Below are 24,820 nucleotides of genomic sequence, written 5' to 3'. Positions count from 1 at the left end.
TCCCCCTCCATCCACCTCTTCTTCTTTTACAGCAAAACTTACATAAATCTACAACATAACTAAATATCTTACTTACCATGGACTTCTCAATCCACTGTAATGTGCTTTCTATTCATTCTTATGCCCACCAAGGTCACCAACAGCCTCCATATCAACCACCAGTTATCCATCTGGAAATATTTCTCTTCCCTTGGCTTGGAAGACTACACTTCTGGATCATTTCCTATTATCTCCCTGGCTACTTCTTAGTCCCTTGCTAGATTCTCAACTAGCCATACTGTGAATGTTAGTGTTCCTAAGGACTGTGACATAAGTTAACTCTTTCCGTAAGATATATACTCTATTAGGTGATTTTATCCAAAACCGGGGTTAGTATTCCTATACTGACAAATTTCAAATTAAATATATGTGTGAACACCTATGTTCTAATCATTAGGACTTCCTCTTGATATCTCTCAGCCACTTCAAACTCTCCAAGTGTAAAATCGGAACTGAAGATCTTCCACACATCTGTTTCTCTCATCTTAGATAATGTCACCCACATCCTCCTCATGAGCTGCTCAAGCCAGAAACTTGGCATTCGCCCTTGATTCCTTCCTCTCCTAAATTATTCCAAGTACACACAAATATACTGCTATTCATTTAAGTTTTCACTAAAATAAAATCATGGATTTATTATAACTATTATACCTCTATTGACAGTTTATATGTTAAATGAAAATTTGAAAAATACTTAGGATATCATGTGGCAGGTTGAAAAAAAATACCCTAAAAGAGTCTCAACCAAAGTACTATTGACCTTTTGGGTTGTATAACTATTTGTTGTATGGGGCTATTCTGGGCATTGCAGGATAGTTAGCAGCATTCCTGACATCTACCTACTAGATGCCAGTAACACCCTCTAGTGATGGAAGCCAAAAAGTGTCCCAGGAGTACAAACTCTCCTACCCCTGTTGAGAATCACTGCCTGAACAATTATCACATTAGCTATCTTACCACAGGAATATACTTTGCTTACACTACTTCATTAGACTTATTTGGTTAAAAATAGAAGACTTACCATTTTCCGCTGTCAAGAAGAACATCTACGGTGTACCTCATTTAGCATGTGGTCTGCCCTCATAAGACTAGCTTCCTACCAACACTCAACTTCCTCACTCTGAGGCATGAGACCTATTTATTTAGCAACATAATAAATTCCCTATTCAGAATATTAATATATATGTATTAATATGTTTTACGTATGTGTGTACACACACACACACACACACACACACACACTCTCACTCACCTAAGGCAAAATTCCGTAATTGGCTAAAGAAAACATTAGTTATGATTACATAACATAAAAGTTAATCTGAATTCTTCTTCCTCTCATAAGATTCTGAATAACTAAATAAAATGATAGACAAAATTATTAGAAGCCAAAATCTGAACCTGAAATAGAAGTTTTCAATTTCCTGGCTCACCTCCTCTAGACACCCAAGCATCATGCACTTGTATTGAGGGGGAAAAATTAAGGTTTCTTTTTTTTGTTTTGTTTTGTTTTTTAGTTTAGAATGTTTCTTTTACATTTGACTTTTACCTCTTATTCTTGTAACTTCAGAATCCTGGGAGTTCAAAATTACTGATTACAGTTAATTTGAATTCCTAAAAACAAAATTATGCCAGATTGTTATTCTGTATAATATCTAGTAAGTACTCACAAATAATACAGCAGTCCTAGAAACAGCTGATGGTACCTTGCATTGAGACTGCAAGAATAGGGATAAAAAAGAGTAGACAGAATTTGAAATACATTTGTTATTAGTGCTTATAGGAATCGGGCAAGTGATTGTCTATGTGGGATAAATAAGTGGGAGTAATCAAGGATGGCACCCAGAACTCTGGCCTATGCAACTAAATGATGCTACTTAATAGAAGAGTGAGGAGTAGAACAGGATTTTTGTTCTTGTTTTTGTTGGTAGGATTTTGCTTTGTTTTTTGAAGCAGAGGTTAGAATCAAGAGTTCAATTTTATATCTGTACAAACTGAAATATCTGAAAGATATCCAAAAGGGGGTTGTGAAATGGCCAATTGATCAGATCATTCTGGATCTCAGACATGAGGTCTGGGATATATAAGACCGAAAGTTGTGGGAATATGGTTAGTACTATAAAATCATAGAAATGGAAGCCATCACCTAAAATCAGAGTACTGAGTCAGAAAGAAAGTTCAAGACAGGGCTGTCCAGAAGACCAACATTTACAAATTGAGAGAGAAAAAAACAGCAAGCAGAGAAGACTGAAAATAATAGTCAACAGAAAACACAAGAACCATAATAAAGAGAATGTTCAAAGAAGTAACTGGAGAAAGAGCCAAAATACCAGTATTAATAACAAATAATATCAAGATATTTTAATAATTTATATATTATTGTATGATGCTTTATGTTCTTTCCCCTCCAAAAACAAGATTATTTAGTTAAATTACAGAATAATGTATGAGTTCCCTTAGGGAATTTAATTAAATTTGCATTCATAAACTATTTTCTGAATGAGCTAATATATTTATTTAATAAATGCTACTTAAAATTACAATTAATTATTCTAATTTAATTGAGTGAGGCAAATAAAGCATAATAAAGTCAAAATTAAAACTGAAGCCATTATAAAGCCTCTAATTAAGGAAATCTTATTCTAGGCTTTTTCAAATTTTAAATCTCTATATATATCTTTTCTAAGAATTGGATAAACATAATAACAGTGCCAAAAGAAAATTACAACCATAGAGGCAAAGATAGACAATAACACAAAACAATCTGTATTTTAATTTCTTGATCTATCTCACACTAACAGCATCTCACATTTTCCTTCAAAAACGTGAAAATTAACTTTTACATAGACATAAGCGATAAAATTTAAACTCTGATTTAAATTTTTTATCTTGTGATGTACAATTAAACCATAAGAAAGTTTTTACAATATTAAAAATCATTTAATAAACACGTGCACTAGGGCAACTAGAATAATGTGACTAAAAAAGAACATATTATACACAAGAAATACATGCAAATCAGTATTTTATTTAATATGGTTCCATCTAAAGATGGAAAACAAACCACTGATTTATTCCTTATGGGGAGATTCATTTCACAACAGCTTTAAAAGTCTGCCTTCTTAGGGGACAAGAAGGACCTGGGAAAAGACAATATAAAGATGTTTCACTTTTACCATACACAAAATAAAGGAAATTAAAATTTGCTCCGTATCTTCCTGTAGTGAGCTGAATGGTGGTCTTCAAAGATATCGGATCCTAATTCCCGGAACCTGTGAATGTTGGCTTATAGGGTAAAATTTTTTGCAGATATAATTAAGTATCTTGCAATGGAGATTATCCTGTATCATCCAGGTGGGCCCTAAATGCTATCACATGTATCTTTACAGGAGAAAGACAGAGGGAAATGAGACAGACATGTTGAGGAAAAGGCCATATGAAGACGAAGGCAGACATTAGAGTGAAGTGGCCAAGGAATGCCAGCAGTCACCAGAAGCTGGAAGAGGCAAGGAATGGATTCTCTCCAGAGGATTTATGGCTCTGCTGAAACCTTGATTTTAGCTTCAAAAGACTTATTTTGGACTTCTGGTCTCAGAATGGCTTGTGGCCACTTGTTACAGCAGCCACAGGAAACAAACACATTTCTCAAAAATAGTTTATCAGAATTAATGAGAGAATTAAAAAACTTTTTAATTAAATAGTTGTACTTTTTTTTCTTAAGCAGTAAGATGATATCTCACTTAGTATCCTTGAGGATAAGTGCATTTATAACCACTAAACTATTTTTCTTTTGTCTTGGTTTTTATTATAAATCATATCAAGCAGTACTGGCAATAATTCAACAGTAGACAGACTGCTGTGTACTGTTTCCTGCCTTCCTTCAAATTGCTCCTTGTAAAACTGCTGGGAGCCTGTTGAGACGTTAATAGATGATTTTAAATAATCTGATCTAAATTATGTTCTGTATCACTCTTGAGCTTCAGAGGTCAAAGAAGCTAGAGAAGAGAGGAGAGCAGTCAGATGGGATGGAAATCTGTTTGCTGCCTCCCAAGCTGCAGCCACAAGAGCCACAGACGGGTCCATCTGTCACCCAGTGCAATTCTTGGCCCACTGGCTAGCATTTCTGCCAAGGTATAGAAAATGACTTTCAGAAGGTATACTATGATACTGTACTAATTATAGTTTTATCTTAGTGTACAAAAGGCTGTATGACTTTTGTCATAAATTGTTAAAACGAACTAAGATACATGAGTCTTCTCTGGGTGATAATTAATAATATAGATTGCTAATAGTCCCTCTTATTTAAAATAAATATCCTAGACTATGTTTGAAAAACTGTCACATTTTCACCTATGGAAAAACTTCTAACAATGTGTTTTAGAACACAGACTCATCATTAACAGAGACAGAGAATTTTCTGCTTAAAGAAACATGACAGTTAAGTAGAGAAATAATCTGAAATCAGAACTTTAAATTCACATCAACAATAACCTAAGTGGAACTGAAGCAATTGTCTCATGCATGAGCCAGTGCCCAAGTGCACATGCATACACGCGTGTGTGCACACACACACATTCTCTCTCTCTCTCCATAGATGCTAGATCAGAAGGCTATAGGCTTTGCATAATCATTTCTAATCCTCATAACAACCTTATGAGGTAGCCACTATTCCTCATTATACATATGAATCAAAGACATATTTTTTAATTTATTTTATTTATTGTCTGTGTTGGGTCTTCATTGCTGTACCCAGGCTTTCTCTAGTTGCCGCGAGTGGCAGTGGGGGGGGGGGGGGGGCTACTCTTCATTGCAGCGTGTGGGCTTCTCATTGTGGTGGCTTCTCTTGTTGTGGAGCATGGGCTATAGACTCACGGGCTCCAGAGCGCAGGCTCAGTAGTTGTGGCGCACAGGCTTAGTTGCTCCGCAGCATGTGGGATCTTCCCGGACCAGGGATCAAACCTGTGTCCCCTGCTTTGGCAGGTGGATTCTTAACCACTGCACCACCAGGGAAGTCCCTCAAAGACATATTGAATGGCATGACTAATGTTAAAAAACTAGTAATAACTGACAGCAGAGGGGTTCCAAACTCAGTTATGACTTCAAAGTCCATGTTCTAGGTGTGCTTTTCCACTCCTCCAACACACTATTGTGACTTCCTGTCCCAGATTTCAAATATTCTGTTCCACTGGAACCACAAAGCAGGGTCAGAGAAATTCTAAATCTCCTAACTTCATTCATATCCTAGGTTTCTTCTTGCTCTAGGAAGCAGAACATAAATCTTACTTCAAGTCCCAATTTTTAGTTAAAATAATGAACACCATTATAAAGCTCTCAGCTATTTCCAATTTACCATTTCACAACTGTTTAGTTTGAGCCAACACATAGCTTTCTTGGCTCCTTAAAGAACAGACCCTTATTAATTTTTCAATATTTTAACCAACTCAATAAACAAGGATTAAAGAAAACTAAACAAGTTTCTTCAAAAGGTTTGTAACATCTTATAGGCTGAGTACCTGTCAAGAACTCTAAAGGATCTGAGACTTTAGCCTACTTGTCAGCCAACAAGCTAGCCTAACACAGTTGAATGGATGCTGGCAGAAGGCATGAGATTCCTGTATGAGTCAAACGACTTTATTACTCATAGCACAGCAAGTGGCATGAGCAGCAAATGTGTATCAGTTCCTCTTGCCCCCCACCCCCATCAAATCTCACAGGGGCAATATATATGGGCATAGATGGATACCTGCACATACGATATATCACATTATAGGAGAGGAACTCAGCTGAGGGAACTCAAATCTTTTATAATAGACAGTACACATGCCTGCACTTTGTTCAAAGGGAGACATTATATTACTGAATAATAAGCATGACTGTCCCTTGCTCTGGAGAGAGAAAGTATCCCATTCTTCCAAAAGATAGTCCCAAACAAAGGGCAGTTAGTGCCTCACTAGCAAGATGTGCAGAAACATGAGACCCATGGAAAATTATCTCCCAACTGTACCATGGTACATTCCTTATCAACCAAGGATTAGAAGTTGCAGCCTCACCACAGAAAATACACAATGTAAAATAATTAAATATCATAAGCATCAAATTCTCTGTGGTTCTGCCCTTAGAGTCTGGGACAGAGGCAGACAAATCCTGATTCTCACCTTCCAAGTCTCATTCTTATCTCCCAGGCAGCATTCTAACTTGACTCATGGCCTGTTCCACTCATTCAAAATTCCATGAAACACCACGAACTGGGTACTACGTCTTAGGGTAGGTTAAAAGCCAGTCAGGCACCAACCCTAAGCAATCCCAATTATTGTTCCACTCTAGCATCAAATATTATTGGCTCAGATAATAACACTTCAGTGAAAGGAACTATGTAAAAACAAAATATCACCCCCTCTTAGTTCGACTAAAATTGTGATTTTTACAAAGCTGTTGTGATGGAACCAATATTTCATCAACCTTGGGTTATATCTCACAGTTTACAGAAGTCCTACAGACTGAAAAATGAGGTATAACTGTTATTTAGTAGATGAACACTAGACTGTATCTGAACTATAATCTAATTCTATTGATGATTACCTATAAAAGATTGCCAAAATCACTTAATTACTTCTCCCCACTATCTCAGAGCTACTGGAAATCAGTAAACATTCTGTAACAACCTAAAATCCCTAGAGGAAGTAAGCAAAAGAAATGAAAGGAAAATTATCAATTTGCACCTAATGATATATAATGTTGACAAAGATACAAAATAAAATGATGGAAATTGACTATTATATTCAGTTCTTATTACATGGAAAATATATGCTAGAATTATGACTTTAGGAGAGTGTATAAAATCAACTAACTAAAATACTTATTTCCTAACATGAAAATGAAAAAAATTAAACTTTCTGTGCTCTTCAGTAATTGATATTACTCAAATGTGAGCAGTTACAATACGTAAAATCTTATTAATATGCTCTCAAATACTAAAGCTTCCTTATCTATTTTTCCAACTAAAAAAATGTTAGGACTAGGAACAAAAGCAACAAGAAAACAGGAGGCACCACAGCTGTCTGTCAACGCAAGAATGGAGAGTGTCTTTGAAGTATTAGACTCTGATGTTGAAACCTGATGGGAAATGACAACCCCATGGCTCTGGCATCTGCTTTCAACAGATGCCCGCAACAAAGACAGGTGATTTCTTGATTCAGTATTCCCTAGAAGGGTACTGTGCTGTCATTCAGGACAAGATAATGAAAAGTCAGTCATTGAAGCCTTGTTTAATGAGTAAGATGTACAGAATAAGATGTATAGCTCAAGAATTTCTAAGCTACTCCATGATGAGTTAAAATAATAACCATAAGTATAGTGGAGAGAAAAAAAAACTGTGAAATAGAAAAAGTGAAGAAAAAATATTTAAAGCCAACAGTTATGAGAAACAATAACAAGCAGACCTCAGTGACCTGCAGCAACCAATAATGGAAGGCTCCTTTTGAGCAGAGGCACTTTGAGAAGCAAGGGGGCAAACAAAAACAGATGCTGCAAGGAGAAACCACAGCTGCTAACCAGAGGGCAGATTATATGCATGCTCAGTGAGAAAAGGACTGTGAGTCATGCAACTATTAAGCCACGTGGAAGGACAAGACTTTATTTCTTTTTAAAGGGGGGAGGGGCAGCTCTATGCACAGTTGTCTGTAGGAAATTCTACAAAGTGTTTCAATTTCACCAAGAAATAATGCAGTATAATGACATTCAAACATCAAAGTGATGTTTGACACTGACATTATACTTCAACCCCTATAAAATTTATTATACTATAAATTTGGCATTTTGAATTCATGTAGTATTATTTATTAAGTGGTTCTTGAAAAACTTTTATTTTCAAAAGACAAATGTTATGGCCTCATCACATAACTTTTACTAAAATAAATTCCAGATGGAAGAAAAAGATAAACATGAAAAATGAACCATAAAAAAATAGAAAAACATTTTAGCGAACAGTCACTCAATTCTAGAATGGGGGATGGACTTTCAAAGTATCAAATAAAGAAATAATTCACAAATGAAAAGATCTCTAGATTTAGGTACATAAAAAGAAAGGAAAACTGCAGTCTATCAAAACACAAAATGATACCAACAACTCATAGATAAAGCCTGGGCAAAGAACATAAACAGATTCAAAAATGAAAATTTTCAATGACCACGATGTATATGAAAGTACGTTCAAACTCACTGTTAATCAAAAGAAATGTAAAGAATAAGACACTATATAATTCACCCATCAAATATAAAGGTTTTCAAAGATATTACTCAGTGTTGGCAAGGCTAGTTTGAATTGGGGACTTCCCCATACACCACTGATGGGAATTTAAAATGAGGTAACCTGTCCAGAAGGAAATTTGGCAATTTGAATCAAGATTCTTACAAATGTTCATGCCCATTGATCCAAGAATTCAATCTCTAGCAATTTCTGAAACCAAATAAAGATGCATAAAAAACTGTGTACATTTCAGAGTTATTTAAAAGAGTAGAAAATTAGAAACAACTTCAATGCCCAACAATAGGTAAAGGCTAAATAAAATACTGTATACCCTCAAAGTGAAATATCCTGCAGCCTTTAAAAATGATATTATAGATTTGATTCCTTAATATGGAAATAAGAATGCTCAGAGGGTAATAACTACAACACTCAAAATATTAAGCTATATACACAGTATGAGCCAATTGTTTCCTTCTAAAATGTACATTTTATACAATCACTATGTACATATATAAAGGCCTACAGGTATGTACAAGGTAATAAATGTGGGGGTATGAAGGAAATACATCAAAATGTTAATGTTTACTCAAGGTTGGCAGAATAAGGAGTCTTTTGTATTTTCTTCTTTATGCTTCTATATTCTAAATTTTCTACAATATGCAAACATTGCTTCTGTTATAAGAAAACACTATTTATATTATAGTATTTTAAAAGTATTATATTTCAGAATGTAAACTGAATTCTAACCATATGTATTTCATTCATAAGAATGATGTATACAGACAGTTATAGGCTAATTATAAGTTGGTATTATATACAATTATTTTGTTTTTATGGGGCACAACTTGGTCTGCTACCAAACATCTATCACTGTGCTGTCACGTTTTATTGCTATTCCACTATATGTCATAATTTTTTAAATGCAAATTACTATGAAAGTACGCAAGTGTTAATGTCAAAAATCATGCTTTCATGTAAATCATTTCCATAAAGCAAAACCCCAAAACTATACATTGTGAATTGTTATAATTAGTCTGATAATGAAGTAAGCAATAACAAAACATGTTACCTTGACCATCTCTAAGACATCTGAATTGATGCATGATTAATCTAACATTGATGTTCTTTCTGCCTAGGTCAATATCAAGTAGTCACTAAAAATCAAATGAGTCTGTTTATACAGTAGGCCCTCCTTATTTACGGATGGGGAACCCACAGATACGGCGGGCCAATTGTACTAGGTCATTTTACATAAGGGACTTGAGCATCTGTGGATTTTGGTATTCGTTGGGGTCTTAGAACCAATCCCCTGTGGATACTGAGAGACAAGCACACAGTAATACTTTTTATTTGCATGAATTATGATACCTTAGTACATTTCTACTCATGAGATAGGAAAGTCTAACATAACATGAGAACAGTCTACATCAAACTGATTTCCCAAGATAACTCTAGTAGGCTTTGGATTCCAAAACAAAAACAGTCCTGGAGGAGGGTAAAATAAAACAAAACAAAACCAACAAAAAACAATAACAACAACAAAAAAAAAACCCAAGTGCAAGCTACTATGCTAAACAAAACTAACTGCTTCATCTTTGATGTATCCAGATTAAGACACGTTTTACAGCCAGTCTACTGTGCTTCTTAAAAAAATACTGTATTTACAGAGAAAGGATCATCCTTGCTTTAGCTATTTAACAAGGCACTAAATATTGGACGCTAAAATTAAAAGCAAGTTACGGTAAACTAATTATAAAGTAATGACAAATTCCACAAACCAAGCCAAAGAAAACCCCATTAGTTTATCTTTAAGTGGTCAAGTGGCTCGTAGCAGCACACTGGCAGCTACCAGTAAGACCAAATGGATTCAGACAGTTTATTACTAACACAGACAGAGAAAGCATGATCAGTATGGTGTAGGTTCCCCATGTCCCTAGTCCCACAGGATAAAACCAAACTGGAGGGAAGGACCAAATGACAGACAACATGCAAAGAGCGTTGCTCTGTCATTGAGAAGCCAACTCTAGACTGCAGCTTTGCAATTTTGTACTCACAGCTGTATCTGAAAGAATGTCCCATGTCTCACCAGAATGAGAGAAGGAGATAATAAACTGCCTTGAGGCAGCCTCCCACAAGATAGGGAAGTGGACATGAAATGGCCTTATGTCATCTATCTTGCCATGTACCAGGGAGGATCAGAGAGTCTTTTCCTAAGATTTGAGTCAGACTGCGGTTCAGCCTTGCTTATGTGGACTATGTGAAGATGAACAAGATCACCAAGATACCATGGCAAAGCCATTCCTCTAGTTTATAGTCACACAAATAGAACAAGAAGTCAGTATATAAAATCGACATGCTCCTTCCTATAATTTTAAGTTTAGAAATCTGACAAGCATTAACTACCAACTGTTGCAGAGAGACAATGCAGTCAACCAAATACTCTAGGGTATTTTTGTACAGAAAGTGTTATTTACCCTCAAGGAGTTCAAACTCCTCTTGGGGGAAGCAATGTAACACTAAGAGCACAATTGTACCTGGCTATGTACTGATATTAAATAGTAACTTAAACATCTAACAAATGAGGAATGGTTAAATAAAATATGGTGCATACATACAACAGACTATTAGGCAGTCGTTAAAAATCATGTTATAAAACATTCTTCTTCAGTGGAACAGTGGCATAAAGAAAACTCTCAGGAATAGTAATTTGGAAGAAAAGTACACAATAGACTATAGTGGAAAGACTTTTAAGGCAACAACATTACATAGATTAATGTTAAGATATTCAGTCATGAGTTGATGAGGTTTTTTACAAGAGAAGCAGTGAGCATATACAGCAATTATTTGTGAGGGCTTATGGCAAATGGCGGACAGCAGGCCAACGTAAGAAGAGAAAACGAGACCAAGACACGCAAAAATAATTTTAAACAATTTAGAGCTACACTACTGGAAAAACTGCTAAACCCAATCACAAAACAGGCATTCACCTCACAATTTTTCCTGGGCTTCATCTACAAATATGATTTTCAAGATGGAATTGGTTAAAACAACAAATTAATCCTCAGAACATTTTATAATATAATTATTTTCAATGCCAAACATGTTATTTAATGTAATAAATACTACTTACAAATCTATGTTATTAGTTAACCTAAATATTAACAAGCAGTCAACTATTCTAAAATAAAAACATATTGAACAATACAACATACAAAAATTATAGCTAATTTGCAACTGTTAAAGTTTAATAGTCATATCTCTGCTTATGAAGCAATAATAAGATATTTTTTTCTTTCTGATAGTTTTTTTTAAAATAATATAACAAAACAATAAAAACAAAAATCAGAGAGACAATGAAAAGTCCAATCTGACTGGAGAACAGGTACATACATGAGAAGTAGTGGAAAACATAGCAGAAAAGGAAAGAGACAGACTCGGAGGGACCTGAAAAGGCACCCAGGGTAAGAAGCAGGCTAAACTGAACAAATGTGCTAAACACCTACTGTGTGCCACACACTGTACTAAATGTTGGAGTGGCAAGAGAGCAACTACACTCAAAAAACTCCAAAATTAGTAAAAAGAGAAATGTAAACAAATAGCATATTTCCTTGATTTTACAATGCACATTTTCTTCTGATGTCAACATTTCTAAAATCCACGTATGTGCTTATTGTGGTAGTGTTTTTTTTTTTTCTGGAAAAGTTATTAAATTGATGATGAATGTTACAATAGGGGAAATATATTAATTGCAATAAAGCATCACAGCAGCTATGTTAGAGGGACAGAATAATCACTACATGTAGAGGATGGGGGAAAGGGAAAAGATAATAAAGAAAGGCCTGATCTGGGATACAAAAGATCTACAGGAGTTCACGAGGTGGAAAAGAGGGAGAAGAAGGACATTAACAGTAAGGGGAAAAACAACATGAAAACATGGAGTAGCATGATACTTTCAATGAACAGCATGGAGTTTGGTTGGCTGGAATGTAGAGTTTGGGGGCACTATGAGACTAAACTGAAAAGCAGGTTGGCCAGGAATGCAAGATGGATATAACATCTAAAAACCAATCAATGCAATATACCATATTAATGCAATAAAAGACAAAAAACTAGATATAAAAAGGAATCTCTTCAACCTGATAAAGGGCATCTATGAAAAATACCAGGGCTAATACCATATTTAATGGTTAAAGACTGAATGCATTCCTCCTAAATTCAGGAATAAGACAAGAACGTCCACTCTCACCATATCCACTCAACACTCTACAAGAAGTTCTAGCCAGCACGGTTAGACAAGAAACCGAAATAAAAGGCATCCAGATTTGAAAAGAAGAAATAAAACTATATTTGCATATGACATGATCTTATATACAGAAAATCCTAATGAATCCATTAAAAAACTATTAGAAAGAAGAAACAAGTTCAGCAAGGTTGCAAGATAAAAGATTACTATATAAAAAGTCAGTTATATTTTGGGAATTCCCTGGCAGTCCAGTGGTTAGGACTCCACACTTTCACTGCCTAGGGCTCAGGTTCAATCCCTGGTCAGGGAACTAAATTAGGATCCTGCCAGCTTCATAGCACAGCGAAAAAAAAAAAAGTCAATCGTATTTCAATAAACTAGCAATGAATATCCCAAAAGTGAAATTAAGAAAAAAATCCTATTTTTTCTATATACAACAGTATATCAAAAAATAAAGACTTTGGAAAACTACAAAATATTACTCAAAGAAACTGAAGATACAAATAAATCAAAACACACCCCATATTCATGGATTGGAAAATTTAGTATTGTTAAGATGGTAAAACTTCCCCAAATTGACCTACAGATTCAACACGACTCTGATCAAAATCCCAACCTGTATTTTCTGAAGAAATTGAAAAGCTAATCCCAAAATTCATATTGGTCCCAAAATAGTCAGAGCAATCTTGAAAAAAATGTTGGAAGAAGACTCATACCTCCCGATTACAAAACTTAATACACAGCTACAGAAATCAAGATAGAGTGGTACCGGGATAAAAACAGACATACAGATCAATGGAATAGAATTGAGAGTCTAGAAACAAACACCCACATTTACGGTCAATTGATTTTCGACAAGGGTAACAAGAAAATTGGATGAGAAAGGAAAGATATTTTCCAGAAATGGTGCTGGGACAACTAGATATACATAAGCAAAAGAACAAAGTTGGACCCTGATCTCACAACACACACAAAGAACTCAAGATGGACAAATGGCCAAGAGGTACACGAAAAGATGTTCAAAATCACTAATTATTAGAGAAATGCAAATCAATGAGGTATAACCTCACACCAGTCAGAATGACCATCATCAAAAAAGCCACAAACAATAAATTCTGGAAAGGGTGTGGAGAAAAGGGAACCCTCCTAAACTGTTGGTAGGAATGTAAATTGGAACAGCCACTATGGAGAACAGTATGCGGATTCCTTAAAAAACTAAAAATAGAGATACCATATGATCCAGCAGCCCCACTCCTGGGCACATATCCAGAGAAAACCGTAATTCGAAAGGATACGTGAGCCCCAATGTTCACTGAAGCACTATTTACAATAGCCAAGACATGGAAGCAACCTAAATGTCCACTGATGGAGGAATGGATAAAGAAGATGTGGTACATATATACAATGGAATATTACTCAGCCATAAAAAGGAATAAAATAATGCCATTTGCAGCACATGGAGGGACCGAAAGATTGTCATACTGAGTGAACTAAGTCAGATAGAGAAAGACAAATAACATATGATAACACTTACATGTGGAATCTAAAAAAATGGTACCAATGAAACTATTTACAAAACAGAAATAGTCACAGATATAGAAAGCAAACTTACGGTTACCAAGCGGGAAGGGGGGTGGATAAAGTGAGAGACTGGGATTGACATATACACACTACTATATATAATAGATAACTAATAAGAATCTACTATATAGCACAGGGAACGCTATTAGGTGCTCTGTAATGACCTGTATGGGAATGGAGTCTAGAAGAGAGTGGATATATGTATACATATGGCTGATTCACTTTGCTGTACAGCAGAAACTAACACAACGTTGTAAATAAACTATACTCCAATAAAAAATTAATTTTGAAAAGTACCAGTACACCTAAAGGGGTAAAATAAAATACAGTATTTACTGGTAACAAAAAAAGTTTTAATTGAAAAACAAACAAAAGAACTCAAGATGGATAATAGGCCTAATGTAAGAGCTAAAACTATAAAACAAAAAAAAAACAAAAGAGTAAATCTTCATAACCCTGGGTTAGGCAATGACTCCTTAGATATGACACAAAAAGCACAAGCAACATAAGAAAAAATAGATAAAATGGGCTTCATCAAAAAAAAGGGCGGCTTCATCAAACTTATCAAATTTTGTTTCAAAGCAGACGACCCACAAAATAGGAAAGAAATATTTGCAAGCTATATACTTGGGTAAGGGTTTTATGTACAGAAGAAAAAGAAAAAAAAAAACTCTTACAATTCAGCAATGAAAAGACAACCCAATTAGAAAATGGGCAGAATCTAAACAGACATTTCTCTTAGGAAGATATACAAATGGTCAATAAACACAGGAGAGGATGTCAACATCATCAGTCATTCACAAAATGCAAATCAAAACCATAGTGAGATTATACTTCACACCTACTAGGATGACTATAAACAAAAATACAGAATAATAACAAGTGCTGTTGAAGATATGAAGAAACTGGAATCCTCATACACTGCTAATGGAAATGTAAAATGGTGCAGCCACTTTGAAAAACAATTTAGCATTTCCTCAAAATGTTAAACACAGAATTAACATATGATCCAGCAATTCCACTCCTACATATATAAGAAATGAAAACATACAACTACACAACTTTTACATAATGTTTATAGCAATATTATTATAAATAATAACCAAAGAACGGAAACAACCCAACTGTCCATCAGCTGATGAATGGACAAACAAAATGTACAACAGAATATTATTCAGATATAAAAAAGAATGAAGTACTGATACAACATAAATGAACTTTAAAACCTTATGATAAATGGAAGACTATTACAAAGGGCTACATATTGTATAAATCCATTTATATGAAATGTTCAGAATCAACAAATCTATAAACACAAAGAGTAAGTTAGCGGTTGCCTAGGTGTAGATTGGTGGCAGGGGTAGGGGGATATGCTAATGGGCATGGGGTTTCTTTATGAAGTGATAAAAATATCCCAAAATTAGACTGCAGTGATGAGTGTACAATTAACAACCAATAAACTACTTACATTAAACGGGTGAATTTTGGCATGTGAATTATATCTCAATAAAATGTTAAAAAGAAAAGAAATAGGCAGGAATATATCTGGAAAAAGATGATCCATGTACTAAAACACGAAATTGGACCTCTACCTCACACTACACATAAAAATCAATTCCATATTGATGAGGAACTTAAACACCCAAAATAAACCTTTAAAACTTTCAGTAAAAAACATACATGAAAAAAAAAACCACACATGAATATATTTTACACATTTTTAAACAAGACACTAAAAACAGTGACTAGAAAAGACTGATAAATTTGTATTAAAATGTAGAACATTTTTTCAGCAAATGACTCCTTAAAAAGCAAAAAAGACAAGTTATAAACTAGAAGACTTTCACAATATACAAAACTGACAAATGATTATTACAGTATTAGTATTTGGGGCAAAATAAATTATTTCAAAATACAGGAAACACATATGGCCAAGTAGGCAAGACATTTGAAGATATGTTAACCAAACTGGTGATCAGGGAAATGTAAATCAAGAAAGGTACCTCCTCAAACCAGTCAGAATGGCCATCATCAAAAAGTCTATAAGCAATAAATACTGGAGAGGGTATGGAGAAAAGGGAACCCTCCTACACTGTTGCTGGGAATGTAAATTGGTGCAGCCACTACAGAAAACAGTATGGAGGTTCCTTAAAAAATTAAAAACAGAATTACCATATGATCGGCAATCCGACTCCTGGGCATATATCTGGAAAAGATAAAAACTCTAATTTGAAAAGATACATGCACCGCGATGTTTACAGCAGCACTATTTACAACAGCCTAGACACAGAAGCAACCTAAGTGTCCATCAACAGATGAATGAATAAAGAAGATATATATACAATGGAATATAACTCAGCCATAAAAAAGAATGAAATAATGCCATTTGCAGCTACATGGACAGACCTAAAGATTATCATACTAAATCAAGTAAATTAGCCAGAGAAAGATAAATGTTATATGATATCACTTGCATGTAGAATCTTTAAAAAAATGATACAAATGACCTTATTTACAAAACAGAAAGACTCACAGACATAGAAAACAAATTTATGGTTACCAAATGAGAAAGGGGGGGGACGGTTAAATTAGGAGTTTGGGATTAACAGATACTATATATAAAATATATAAACAACAAGGACTTACTGTATAGCACTGGGAACTACATTCAATATATTGTAATAACCTATAATGGAAAAGAATCTGAAAAGATATATATATACACACACATATATACATAACTGAGTGACTCTGTTGTACACCTGAAACTAACACAATATTGTAAATCAAGTATATTTCAATAAAAAAAAGTTTCATACTACAAAAAAAAAAAAAAACCACTTCATTGAACTGCCATTTTAAACTCATTTGGGGGAATTCCCTAGCAGTCCAGGGGTTAGGATTCCACGCTTCCAACTGCAGGGGGTACAGTTTTGATTTCTGGTTGGGGAACTAGGATCCTGCATGCAGCAGTGCAGCAAAAAAAAGCCAAAAAATAAACTTGTTTGGCCAAAATGTTTAAATCTGACAATACCATGTGTTGGAGGAGATATGAATTCACAGGATCTCTTATATAGGTTGAAGGAAATGTAAACTGTAAACAATTGGGCATTATCTCCTTAATTTGAACATTAGCATACCATGTAACCCAGCTATTCCACTCCCAAGCATATACACAAGACAAATTCTTGCACATGTACAACAGGAGACATGCATGCTTATAGCAGCACTGTTCACAAGAGCAAAAATGTGCTAACAACCCAAATGGCCACCAGTGAGAAAGTGGATAAAGTATGCTATAGTCGCACAATGAAAGATAATGCAGCCATCAAAAAGAATGAACTACAGCTTCATACAACAATTTGGGTGAATCTTAGCAACTTAATATTAAGTAATATGATACAAAGACTACCAGTTATATAAAGCAGAGTTATGTATTAGCTATGTTTTACATTTTTTTAAAGTTCAAGGGCTTCCTAGGTGGTGCAGTGGTTAAGAATCCGCCTGCCAATGCAGGGGACATGGGTTTGATCCCTGCTCCAGGAAGATCCCACGTGCCATGGAGCAACTAAGCCTGTGTGCCACAACTATTGAGCCTGCACTTTAGAGTCCGTGAGCCACAACTATTGAGCCCATGTGCTGCAACTACTGAAGCCCATGCACCTAGAGCCCATGCTCCACAACAAGAGAAGCCACGGCAATGAGGAGCCCGCACACCACAACGAAGAGTAGCTCCCGCTCACTGCAACTAAAGAAAGCCCATGCACAGCAATAAAAGACCCAACACAGCCAATTAAATCAATCAATCAATAAATAAATTTATTAAAAAAAAGTTCAAAACAAGGACTAAGCAATGTATTATTAAGGAGCTAGTTGACTGGCGCAAAGGTGTTTTAGCAGCAACGTGACAATCAGATTTGCATATTAGAAAGAGTACTCTGACTACAGTGTGAAGGATTAATTGGACTCGAAGCAAACTGAACCTGAGGCAGGGATCATTTGGGAAAACTGTTGATTGGTCCAGTGAAAGTTGAGGAGAGGAGGACCTGAACAACAACAATGGCAGTGAGAACAGACAGGAAGGAAACAGATCTGAAAGCTATTCAAGGAGTTATGGGGACTTCCCTGGTGGCACAGTGGTTTAAGAATCTGCCTGCCAACGCAGGGGACATGGGTTTGATTCCTGGTCTGGGATGATCCCATATACCATGGAGCAACTAAGCCTGTGTGCTACAACTACTGAAGCCTGCACACTTAAAAACCGTGCTGTACAACAGTGAGAAGCCAGCACATCACAACAAAGAGTAGCCCCTGCTCTCCGCAAGGAAAGAAAGCCCGAGCACAGCAATGAAGACCCAACGCAGCCATACGTACATACATACATAAATTTACAAAGAGTTATGATCAAGAGGCCTTAGGTCCTAACCAGATATAGAGGGTGAGGGAAGCTGAAGAGTCAAGAATAATTCCCAAGTTTCTGGTCTGGGAGACCAGGGGGCCTAGGGTCAAAAACGAAGTTGAATTTTTTTTTTTTTTGACATTTTGAGTTTGAAAAGACTCTGGGACATCAATATTCATGTAATATCCTCTTTTTATGATTACGTATAAAATCTGATCCTTCCTCCTTCAAAGCCCATCCTATATTTCCATTATAAAGCCCCCTCTGACGTTCTACCAATACAATCGATGTCACCGCTCCCTCTTCAAATTTGCACATCACTCTGTTTTAACTTATGACATTTATCTTACTCTAGTCCAGCATTGCTCAACCTTGTCACCTTTGACATTTTGGACCAGGTAAGTCTTTGTTGTGTAGGCAGTCTTGTTCATTACATGATGCTTAGCAGCATCCCTGGCTTCTACCCAGGAAATGTCAGAAGCATCCCCAAGTTGTAATAGTCAAAAATGTCTCCAGACATTACCAAATATCTGGGGGCAAGTTCCCCCACTCCTTGAAAGCTTGATCTAGCCTATATAATAGATACATGAGTACTTATTTTATACCACAATGAAATCACAAGTTCCTTAAAGGCAGCAACTTTATCACCTATCCATTTACATAAAATAGATATGACAAATCCATTCTTACTCATCAAGGTAGATTAAGGAGACAGCTATGTTCAATTTACTATTTTTAATGCATAAATATCTTTAAAAATAACTGACTTCCCATTGACACAGACATCCCCAACCAATTACACAAAGTATTAAGGATTTATATATTGTAATTACTTTTTTAAGGGGGGAAATTTTCTATGCTACACATTCTAGAGTCTCTTAGGGACATAATTATTTAACGAAGTCATTTTTTAATGAAATCTAGATCTGCAGATGTTCTAGAATTGGTTAGTCTCCATAGAGTTCAAATAAAATTTTATGGCACAGTTATTTTATTTCTGTCTCTTGTCACCTTGAATCCCTAATATTATACATAAAATTTCACTGAAAGAAACTTAAGTAATTAATTTAAAAGTGACAACAATCTCTGTCACAAGTTATAAGAGTACACAGATTAACAACGTCCACAAATAGAGAAGCTACTTTCCTACTTGGAAAAAAAAACTTTAAAAAATTTTTGTGTCAAAAAATATATTAGACAATATCCATTGTTTAATTATCCATTACAGTCCATTGACTGGTATTCTGTAAGTGGAATGCTATCAATTTATAATTTGAAACAGGAAAAATGTAAAGATTAAAAGTTAGACTTTTAGCAGACTGAATACACTAGTTTAAAGTGAAACTAAACATAAATTTAAATTATTGTTATAAAACTCACTTGTACAGTTTTCTTTTATTACACTAAATGGTTCCCTGGAGTCTAAGGTATTTTTTTCTATAAAAGAGAAGCAGAGAAAACTTTCTGAAACTTTTCAGAGAACTGATTATAAGCGTATCACAATGCTCCAACAACTACCTAAATACGCACAAAGTGTAGAGAAAAGTAAAAGGTTTCCCCTTCTGCATCATGATGATGAACAGCCTCTGTACAGTGGGGGTGGGCATCATACAGTTTAAGTATCCCTTAGGGTGTACTGCTGGGATAGGCTAGGAGAATGATATGCCCTTTTGCAAAGTTCCACTTCATGCCTTGGAACTTAAATACTACTTTCCAGGAAATCAATATGCTCTAAGTCTTCAATTACTTTTACTTGTGAAAAGTGTCCTTAACAACGTCTCTCATGCTGTCGATGAGGTTCTGGACCATGTACATCTTTATGCTTTTGATGATAAATAAATGCTTCAGAGTTTATGTTACAAATAATCTAAATCAAAATGCTAAATTTTAAAATTTAAGCAAGTGTCTCTATAACCCCAATTCAAAAATATCCCAATCAGGGCTTCCCTGGTGGCACAGTGGTTAAGAATCTGCCTGCCAATGCAGGAGACATGGGTTCGAGCCCTGGTCCGGAAGGATTCCACATGCTGCACAGCAACTAAGCCCGTGCGCCACAACTACTGAGCCTGTACCCTAGGGCCCACAAGCCACAACTACTGAATCCTGCATGCCTAGAGCCCGTGCTCTGCAACAAGAAAAGCCACCACAAAGAGAAGCCCTCACACTGCAACAAAAAGTAGCCCCTGTTCTCTGCAACTAGAGAAAGCCCGCGCAGCAACGAAAACCCAATACATCCAATTAATTAATCAATTAATTAATTTAAAAAATATCCCAATTCTTTTACCTGTCATGCAGTATATATGATCATTTTTTTCAGAAAACACGGTAAGCTCATATTTTTCAAAAGCAACTAATCTAGCTGCTTACCACACAGTCCTAATTCTAAACTGTGGCTTATTCTGCATTATGACTCCTTAAAGCATTCTGCTCTATTAAGTACTTATTCCTATGCTTGTAACCTTGTTTTCCCAGACAACACTGCCTCATTTAAGATTAAAATTTAAGACATTAATGTCCCCAGACATCTACCTTCCTCTTCACCTTACCAAAGTCAGGTAACTCCTCCCTTCCATTGCTAACAACTCTCTACCCAGTCCATGAAGATTCTCCCTTCCCCTCTTGCATTTTAATACTGAACTCTCCACTAGTTCCCTCCTCTCAGCCTCCAAGTATGTTTGAGAAAATACAGAGTGAACCTTCAGTTAATATCTGCCCCTAATATGCAATGCCATTCTCAACTCTGTATCAGTGCAATTTCTCCCCTGAAAGTCTGCAAATGTCCCTCCTGCTTAATTATAACCTGATCCCATACTGATCATTTACCTCAAGATTCAGCAATGCCTAACTATTTTATAGGAAACTTTCTCAAACTAACTTAACCCCCAATAAAATTAAGCCTTATGCCACAGTTCCATATCACTTATTTGTATAGTTTATTAAAACATACAATTTTGAATACTGTTATATATTATAAATCTTTTCTAATTGTTATATATATTACTGTAAACACTCACCTATTTTGTAAACCCTTCAAGGATCATGTTTCCAAAGTTAGAGTTCAATAAACGCTTGCTTAATGAATCCATTCGAAAACCAACAGAGGGGCATGAAGACAAGCTATGCAAATAGCATGCACAAAACAAAACACACTACACCACAAGAAACTATATAATCTATGAAGTTAAATAAGCATTCATCTTTCAGATTAAATAACCTATTTATTAGCACAGTGTATTTTAATAATAGCTTTGTTATAAGAAGAGAAGGTGTTGCAATAGGAATAACTGAAATAGTGCTAGAGTTGGAAAACCTAGCCTCGTCCCACACTCTGCCATATACTAGCCATTTAACTTCGGGCAAATCACTTAACCTCTCTCAACAACAAAGAGTAATTACTATGCACTCTGCAAAGCTCAAGGGGTTATTATTAGGATACAATAGGGTAATATATATGAAAGTGCTTAGAATTTTAAAAGAGCTGTAAAAATGGTATTATTTTAATGATAAACGTACCCTCCAATTTAAGATAACATTTTATTTTAAAGTGTGAACTTGCAAAAGAAAGAAATTAAGGAGCAACTATTTATGCTATAGAAGAATTCATACATCACTGAATAAAATAAATCACAAGGTTCAGCAACTCAAATTCAATCTGAAGCAATTAAAATATGAGTCAACCATCAAAAGTGTCCTTCACATTCAATTTTTCAGTAAGATATTTATTACATAAAGCAAGGCAGACATTTGAATCAGGCCACAAAATCACGAGCTTATTCCATTGAATGCGCTAAAATGGCCTGCACCTATGTTACAAAATCAGATGCTGCAAAGTTTAACTGGCTCCATTTTACAAGCCGATACCATGCACCATGCCCCACAGTTGAAGAGGTGAACCAGCACATGTAGGAAGTACTAGAGTTGACTCCAGGTTTACAGGAAAACACGTGATTAACCAGGACACAGCACAATCTGATATATGTAAAGAATTCCTCAATCTGTTTCACAGACCTATTGTTTATGGACATGAAGTATGAAGAAGCAGAGGGAGCAGCTGCTAGAAGACTTAGACTTATTTGTAGCAATGGTGACAAAGTCAAACATGAAAAGTTTCAGGATTTGTTTGGGTAGCCATTAAAATCATTTTCAAACTCTCTTAAAGTCAACAAATTATCACAGTATCCAGACAGACTAAAAAGTTCTAGGCAATTTCCCTTTGTCTTGCCAAATCTACCCACAGACCAGCAAAGATAAGACATTACAACCAGAGTTAGCCACTTTCCTGAAATGGGTAAACAACTTTCTGATCTCCATTTTTATGCCTTTACATGGGTGAGGATTTTAATCAAGAAGTGTCTGGAGGGACTTCCCTGGCAGTCCAGTGGTTAAGACTCCACGTGAACTAAGATTCCACATGCCATAGGGCCAAAAAAATGAAGTATCTGTAAGGCATATCAGTTCAAGAAAGGTCATGAACACAAACCACCAAATGGAGATTCAAGTAAATTGGCAAACTCTCCCTTTTAAATGTTAATCATCTGGAAAGGCTGCCATAATTAGTTAGCCTTGAGCACCATCCCAGCAAAGGAAGGGGAGTGAGGCTGAAAAGGGAAAAAGAAATAAGGAGAGCAGCAGGAGGGAGGGGACAGGTGAAGACCAGACACCAGAAATGCAAAGAGAAATAAAAAGATACCAAAGATAAATTTTGCCATCAGCCACCTATTATCCACTTTCCCTCACAGGAAGACTGTTAATAGAGAAAACATGACACATATTTTAGGGGCATTATTTTCTTACCACAAATTTATCCAACAGTAGGGAATTGGAGAAAGTATAGGTTCCTGGTAAATTTGTAGTCACTATAGACATAATATGATGAAAAAAAATGAGTCTGCTTCACACAAGTCTATCAAAAAGAATACTGGGACTTCCTAGGTGGTGCAGTGGTTAAGAATCCACCTGCCAATGCAGGGAACACAGGTTCGATCCCCACCCCAGGAAGATCCCACATGCCTCGGAGCAACTAAGCCCGTACACAACTAAGCCCAGGCACAACTACTGAGCCTGCGCTCTAGAGCCCCTGAGCCACAACTATTGAGCCCATGTGCCAAAACTACTGAAGCCCACGCACCTAGAGCCCGTGCTCCACAACAAGAGAGGCCACTACAATGAGGAGCCCGCGCACCACAATGAAGAGTAGCCCCAGCTCACCGCAACTAGAGAAAGCCCGTGTGCAGCAACAAAGACCCAACACAGCCAATAAAATTAACTAATTAATTTTTTAAAAAAAGAAAACTGAACTAGAACTTGAACTCTTAGTTCCTAGCTTTGGTTCTGACCCTCTTGACAAGTAGCTTTAGGTTAGTCACCAAACTTTTATTAGTGTTCTCATTCACTCAAACAATAAATATTTCTTGAGTACCTAAAAAATGAGCTATTTTAGAGTTTCCCAACCCTGACTGCACATTAGAATCACCTGGGAATTCTTAAAAAACAAAAAACCAAACAAAAACAAAACCTCTCTTTGCCCCTGAGACTCTGATTTAATTGGTCTGGGGTGGGGCCCAGGCATAGGTTTAAACTCCCTTGAAATTTTAACATGCAGACAAGGTGGAAAACCACAGGTCTATTTCATCTTATATATGTAAGAAACAGCAAAATAATGTGAAAAGTCCTCTCCCTTCCTTTGAAATGTACGAATTTCCCCTTCTAATCCAATTTTGTTTTAACCTAGATTCTCACCACCTAGATTAACAAATAGCTTCCTACCTATTTTCCCTTCTTCCAGTCTCTTCCCAACCCAATAAACCATTGCTGTCATCAGTTTGCTACTGAAACATTATCCCACTCGGAGTCATTTTAAGTATAACAATATCAACAAACAGAACTGTTTTCATCAAGCAGAGAATATTTTGTATATACATATTTGTATGTCTGTATGTATATTTGTATGTATGTATGTATAATCTCAAACATGCTCTATTTTTCTTCAGTTCCATTTATATATAATGGATACTAGTCTCTTTACATACAAGATTATTGCCCCTCACTAGTTCATGGCTGAATTTGGTCAAAAATGAATGGCAAATGAGTCACCCACAGACTTCTCACTTAAGTTCTGAAGTGTTCCCACAAGGAACATAAATTCAATTTTTTAAAAAGTAAAATGAGGTGGAATTATCTCAAAAAGTTCTCTGTTACTGTAAACACTGATAAAGTTTATGATGCATTTTACCAAGAGCAAATACGGTTCTGGTTTGTGTTAAAATCTGCCTCAGAAAACAAACTGAAGCCTTAAAAGCCAGTGGTTATAACCACA

General features: G+C 35.7%; 1 protein-coding gene across 1 annotated transcript in view; it reads right to left on the bottom strand.

Moving 5' to 3' along the window:
• The window catches only part of LRCH2 (leucine rich repeats and calponin homology domain containing 2), an 82,248-nt gene that overhangs the window by 55,128 nt on the left and 2,300 nt on the right, over positions 1 to 24,820 (bottom strand). The gene's annotated exons all lie outside the window — the stretch shown is intronic.

This window comes from Hippopotamus amphibius, chromosome X (genome assembly GCF_030028045.1).
Source record: "Hippopotamus amphibius kiboko isolate mHipAmp2 chromosome X, mHipAmp2.hap2, whole genome shotgun sequence".
NCBI lineage: Eukaryota > Metazoa > Chordata > Mammalia > Artiodactyla > Hippopotamidae > Hippopotamus > Hippopotamus amphibius.
The sequence above is the reverse complement of the archived record's forward strand: the minus strand, read 5'-3'. Positions and strand labels throughout refer to the sequence as shown.